This window comes from Leguminivora glycinivorella, chromosome 25, assembly GCF_023078275.1.
Source record: "Leguminivora glycinivorella isolate SPB_JAAS2020 chromosome 25, LegGlyc_1.1, whole genome shotgun sequence".
NCBI classification, from domain to species: domain Eukaryota; kingdom Metazoa; phylum Arthropoda; class Insecta; order Lepidoptera; family Tortricidae; genus Leguminivora; species Leguminivora glycinivorella.
The window spans coordinates 4,533,872-4,541,344 of record NC_062995.1 but is presented as its reverse complement, the minus strand read 5'-3'; positions in this window follow the sequence as shown (position 1 = coordinate 4,541,344).

Sequence of the window (7,473 nt, the reverse complement as noted above, 5' to 3'; positions counted from 1 at the left end):
AGGAACGAAGTAATCCTTAATAAATTTACTACAAATCATTCATTAACACTTTGGTTCTAGCACTTATAGATTTCGCGTGATCCGTCACGAAAGTTGGTCCTTTGCTGCAATTTTCTTTAATGAATGTTAAGTTTTCGCCCAAAATGCTTACGAAATCGTCGAAATTTGTTTGATATGACTAAAATATTGTAACCCATGACTAAAATAAAATTAAGGGGGAAAATCACTACCATGGGTGGAATTTCCAATATGTCTTGGAATTCCAGTAACTATTTAAGACGTAATATTTTCACGGTAGTAGTGGCTAGGAGCACCATTGATCCATATAATATCGATGACTGGGGATGAGCTTTTGGTAGATGTTGGTAGAGCCCTGGAGTTTCATCCAGAATCCGTGAGTTCAAGTTCCACCCATGGTAGTGATTTTTCCCCCTGAAATTCATTTTCAGTTTATAATATTTTAGTAATATCAAACAGATTTCGTAAGCAATTTGGGAGAAAACTTAACATTCACTAAAGAAAATTGCAGCAAAGGACCAACTTTCGTGATGGATCACGCGAAAACTATAAGTGCTAGAACCAAAGTGTCAATGAATGATTTGTAGTAAATTTATTAAGGATTACTTTGTTCCTACACGCTTTTTCTGTATCTGCAACGGTTTTGTCAGAAATCACGAAAAACCGTATTTTCGGCTATTTAAGGGGGGGAAGAGGGGTGACGCAGAGGGGGGAGAGATGGGGAGGGTTGATGAAAAATAACTTCGGCCTATAATGTACATATCCCAATCAAAAAAAAAATCTTCCATTAATTATGCCAATATTTTCGTACATAACTTTCCAGAAGCAACGTACTAAATTGTACTTACACGTTTTCACCTTGTTTTAACCCACAGAATAATAGTTATTTGTTATACAAGGGGGCAAAGTTGTATTTTAACGCCGAGTGTGGAACTGAAAAACGAGCAAGTGAAAGGATTCTATAGTTGAACCACGAGCGAAGCGAGTGGTTCGAGAATAGAATCCTGAACTTGCGAGTTTTTTAACACACGAGAAGTAAAATACATTTGCACCCGAGTGTAACACAAAACTTTTCCCCTCACTATAGCGAGGAAACTACAACGCAAAAAATGAATTTATCACTGCTTCCAGTAGTACCACAGGTGGTAAATCATCTTTATTACTAGATTCACCTACTTTTATCAATTTTAAAGCAGTTAATTTGACTATATTCAAGGTCAAATTACTTTACCCACTAGTGGATAAAATGCGTTTTTACCCGCTGGTATTAAAGGACAAAACGCGTGTTTCCGAGCTAGTGAAGGGAAAAATAAATATCATCGGTCAACTAAATCTTGGCGTTAAAAATTGCCGCGAAATTTAAATTTTCTGTGGGAATTCAATCTTTATCTTTACATTTTCAATTATTTTTTTGTGTTATGGCTCGTCAACGATTTCGCCAACATCAAGGTTTAGGAGGGCATAGGTTTTATAAAGACTCGGGAATTTTCAAAACTGTATTCAAGTAGTGAAAATAAGAACACGAAATAATTATTATAATCAATCAACTTTATTTGAAATCTTAATTAGATTGAACCTTTGAACTTATCAATAGAGATATAAATTGACCCGTCAATTATATAATTATTTTTATTAAGCTTCTGTACCGTTATTTGAAGCCTATTTAATATATTGAGACAGCGATACTGCTTGTAGATGCGTAGCGGTTCACAACAGCTGAACACCTGTAAACAACTTGCAACTCCAGTTTTACGATTCAGGTTTCCCCTTCCACCAGGCGACCCGTGCCGTAGGGACGGCAACGATGTTTCATCATTGGCGTTCTGTTTGTCGGAACGTTCGGTTCACTACAAAAAATTCTTAGAATTCTTTAATTCTTGGAATTTTTTGTAAGTTTAATCAAAAATATCGTTTTAGAAAACGGTTTTACCGTTCGTTTACTATTATAAATTAAATGTTTTAGAAGCTGAGCACCTGATCGATTCACTTTGAGCGCAGCGTGTCGCGTAAGTAAGCGATTTTTTATTTCTTTTTCAGTTATTATTTTCAGTGAATCGATTCGTCTTAAGCACGGAACAGGTCAAGAAAGTAAAAATTGAATAATGATCTCCTTGTCCTCTTTGAGACTAAAACAGTCCTAATTAAAGTCGTAATTGACGCGATTAGTGTTTGTTTTGCCTTGCGGCCGAAGATGAGCCTGTGCTGTGACCTGATAATTTCCGTGCGTGCCCATTGTGGTAGGTACTGTGCTGCGGGATAAAATTCCTTTACAATCTCTTTAAATAGATCGATATTCTGTAACGGAATTCAGAAATAGATCAAAAGTCGAAAGTTAAAGCCTATAGCTGCCGGACTTGGCAAGGGCGTCAATAAATATTTATTGATTCTAAGTATCATGTTGGCTTTTATATCCGATCCCTGTGTGCCTTAAAATCGAGCTTTCCGCTCTAAAGAAAGGTAACTAACAAACCTATATCATTAGCGTCTTTGGGGAACATGTTTGTGTAATCCGAAAAATGTTCCGTAAATAAATATGGGCAATTTTAAATACACAGTACGGTATCGTCAGGGATACCTCTGAAAAATGTAGTTTGGTAATGTTCTTATGCCTTAATCAAATCTAAGCCGCTTGCCAGTGGAAGTAAAGGATTACAAAGTGAAACTCAGGTATGTGGAGAGTTGTATTAATTACCAAATATAAGTTCCGGTTAAAGATAATTGAGAAAATCCGCATACGAGAGAGTCACTCTTTAATCCTTAACTATAATAATAGCGTTTAATAACGCAAGGCGAGCGTATTTGATTAATTTGATTACTTGGTTACTACTTGCACTAGCTTACTAAAAACTTCTTACCTGCGCAAGGTGTGAAGAAATTTAGAACCAGTATGTTTTTATTTTGTGTATAGTCCGCTTCAGGATATTAAAGGCTAGTATAATAATTATTATTCTGTGGAAGCAGGCATTAGTGGAAAAAATATCAAGTGTTAAGACGGTGTAAAAGCACTAGTCTAACACAGTAGGCAGTGACCCTGTCTGCAGAGCCTATGGTTCTGGGTTCGAATCCCAGTATGGGAATATGTTTGTGTGATGCACACAAATAGCGGGACGTAGTTGAACGAAAGAGAGCCATCCTCTGAAAATAGCCTTTTATTTGAATGGCTTTTCCCTTTTACGTTGAGATTATATTCAAATAATTATGTTTATATGAATTGGATCTTTTTCCTTTTACTACGTCCTTTTTTTCCCGAGTTACGGTTGAGTTATTATGTATTTAAGTATACATATGTCTATAATAAGAGTAATATGTCGCCTTGCTACCATAGTACAAGCCTTCCTCAGTTTTTGGCAAAATAGATTCCCCAATGTCTATTTATTTTGGTACCGATAATAAATTTCCCGCTTATTAAGGCTTATGTGTATTACTATTTATCTAGATAAAAACCAGCCGTCTGCGCAAGACGTGCATCTTCCCATTTTCATATTTCCCGCCTGCGCAAGGTGTGTGAATAATATGATTGTTAAGACAACTGAAAATTTTGCAGTCTGCGCAAGGCTTGCAATTTTCGTGACTCAATTTTCTGCCTGCGCAAGGCGATTAAATATTTTATTTAGCCTGCTGAAAACCTGCCGCCTTCGCAAGGCGCGTGTTTACATATCCTGCGTCACAAGCAGATCAAGCAGATGTGGTATAATAGGTATAATACAATTAGCATGGTTCTAAAGCGGTTTTTGTCGGCCTACGCAAGGCGTTTTGAAACTTACGTGTGATGGAGGAAACAACACAATATGATAACTCCTCCTAAGCTTAGTACCAAGTGCTTACTTTGTTAATTACAAAGTCATTTTGACAGGGGTTATATATTTCTACTGCGGAATCACTTCCCAGTAATCATTAAATAGTCTCGAGAAGACTTGTCAAAGCGGACCCCAGGCCTTCACAGGCCGGGGCCAATGCCGGGATAACGCAAGGAGGATGATGATGAGTCTGGTGAAGACTAAAAAGACTATCACAGTTATTGCTGGCGACTTGATAAACGTGGTTTCTTTTTTTGTGGAAACTTTTTCCACTATATAGTTATCTACTACATATTTTATCTTTGTCGCTAACGACGTTTGAAACACCTAGCTCACGCTGACGCGGAGTGAGTTGACACGATAATATTCAAAATTAACCACGGTTTTATCAGCCTACTTATTTAGGTTTTAAAGTGGGATTTGAGGTCATTTAATCATTTAAGTAAACCTGTTGATAGTGTTGATGCATATCAAGGCCGCAGTATGCTTTGGTTCAGGATATTAACCGTTTCCCAAACATCTTAAATGGGTTATTTATTCTATTATTTTAATCAAATAGTTATCTAGCCCGCTGGCCGCTCCGGCGCCACATGAGGCCAATAATCTAAAGATCAGATTGCTTTGGACTGTTTTAGGTCATTAATTTGTTCAGTTAAGCCCACGTGGGCTAACACATTTTAAGGAATTGGCTATGTGGATGAAATAGCAAACATTTTTGCATAGTTTTTCGCTATGTAAGAATGCAGTTGTGATATGTTATTACATATTTTGAGGCTCCAGGAACGACCTGAACCAATGTTACAAAGAACCATTACATTAAAATGTGTTCACATCCTCATAAAGTAGCACGGGGTGACTCGTCTACTCATTATTTAGTCCGAATGAAACAATACGTATTTAAATTATGAGTTTTAGGTTAAGATTACCGCCATAACACGTTTTTAAAAATAAAAGAGGGGAAAAGAACACCTACGTAAGAAGTGATGAAATGTACGGGTTAATAAACCCAACTACAAACTTAAAACGCTGTCATATTACAGCTTTTAATCTGTTTTTTAAATAAAGTAACCTCTATGGTTAATAAATATATCACATTCATGGGGTATTCGGAAAACTATTTTTCATACCTAATCATTGTTTTTGGTAACAATATTTTGCAAGATAAGTACTTGATGTGGTTTCAAAATGATTTTAATACTCATATAAAAATGGACCGTCAAAACAATTTTAAAGCTATGCCGAAATAAGCCCATGTCCCATGGGGTTTGATGAGTGTCTCAAAATTTTGTTTGGAGCTCAGATCTCGGAACTACAGATCTAGGTACCTTAACCTCAATATCATATTCTTCATTACAAAACCAGAAGGCTACGTCATGCCATATAATGGAATGATTATATATCTTTATGCTTCCAACGAAAATCACGGGTCTTACCCGCATACATACGTATCCTTAAGGAGAAAAATATTTGATTGTAACATCTTGCGCTTTCATAAGCTGGTTACCCAAAAGAAAAAGGCATTTATATACGAAGAAAATTCTATCATCAGCATTGGCTTAACATGTGTACAAATTACAAATAAAACGCTTCGCACATGTGCGTCTAGCCGCCTAGGCGTTGTTAGCCTATGCCAATCCTTGGCTTAACAGAAAGTACATACATATTGGGTAAATAACTAACAAAAAATATTAGGGAACTGGGAGAGAACTCTCCAGACAAAAAGTCTAAGGTTAAGTTGTAGCCTGTTAACCAAGGCAATTAAAAGTTGAACTGTTGTAGTACCACTACTACCAATTGCACAGGAGGTATTTTGTTTAGGACTGTATTCATACATGGATTCAATGACCTTAATACGTATACTCATAATGTATAACGAATGACTAAGTTATACTTATACAAAGCCTCAATAGTCTTGTTACTTGATATACTTACACTTCCTTCCTGGATGATAGATTCGTTTACCAAAAGAGTATCTTATGCTTAGGAGTTTTCAATGATGAAAAATTCACAAGTGTGCTTATCCTCAATATATGATAATAAGACTTTTTAGAATGATTAGATTATTTTTTTTAGCACTTACCAAACGTGCCCAGATTATTATTTCCGTTAATAAAATTGGAACCACGTTACACATGGGTTCAGTATGGGTTATACCCAAGAGGCCAAGAATATTTCCGGCATACTAGAATGCTCGGGAAAATTACTAAAATTAGATTTCATAAAACGAATTAAGTACATCACGAAAGAACCATGATTGTCGGAACATTAGTCATACCATGGGTATTAAGGTTTTCAATAGCTGCGCACATTAGTGTTATACACTTTTAAAGTTGTAGCCGATTGAGCGAAATTTTTCTTCGCGACCAAATTTTGCCATGTCATAGCCATAAGGCAGTAATTATAATATTCACTGTCTATTATGTAATGCTGTAATTGCCGGAAATAAATAGTGACTATTTGGATAAGGCATTAATGAATGGATCAGTTCCTTAACTGTTTTCTATAATATCATATGTAATAATATCATGTCATGCAAATCAATATATCAATATAATGTACCTATGTCATGTCGATTATTCTATGATACTGAAAAGAGATAAACGAGTTGCGAGGAATTTGACACACAATCCAAAACTTAAGTTTTTCGCTTATACCCTAAAAGTAATGATACTGCAATAACCCTACTTACTGGCAATTGCAGAGTCGGGGTCAAAACATTAAAAACATACTAAGTGTATTAAATTGAATATCATAATGAAATAAACGTAAACATAAGTCATGACCTGACCTTGTTAGGGGGATGAAATAAAAAAGTAACAGGTTTTTCATAATTTATTTTAATATCATTATGGGTATATACATAATAGGTATATACATAAAATTTAAAAATGTTTCAAACTTTCCTTACCGACGAATAATAAGTTACAATAGAAAAATAGGTCACTGCGTGCACTTATCAATTCAGTCACTGCAGCTGCTGTCAGCTGCAATTAACATTCCTCCATATAGGTACACAAGGTATCTGATGTGTGAAGTGCACTTGAAGTTGTTATTTCCATTGGCGATTCAATTAATCACATTGGCGTTTCTTGACCACCAGGCGAATACAGACACGTCTCAATATATTAAATAGGCTTCAAATAACGGTACAGAAGCTTAATAGCAGCGTTTTACCTTACAATAAAACGCATATTAAGCGAAATACCTTATTTGAAGCCTATATTTTTAACTACGCCTGTGGCTACAACACTCAGTTGCAATAAACCAAGGCACATTTATTTTTCCATTTGAGGGTATTTGTTGTTCGCTGCTAGTAAACAACATTTTTAGACTATTCAGTTTCGAAGATACGTCTTTATTTCATTTCACATTTGAATTCATAAATGATGCAACCGTTTGGTAAGTGGTATATTGCAACTTCGGTTAAATTAATATTTTGAGAACCAATGATGAAACATCGTTGCCGTCCCTACGGCACGGGTCGCCTGGTGGAAGGGGAAACCTGAATCGTAAAACTGGAGTTGCAAGTTGTTTACAGGTGTTCAGCTGTTGTGAACCGCTACGCATCTACAAGCAGTATCGCTGTCTCAATATATTAAATAGGCTTCAAATAAGGTATTTCGCTTAATATGCGTTTTATTGTAAGGTAAAACGCTGC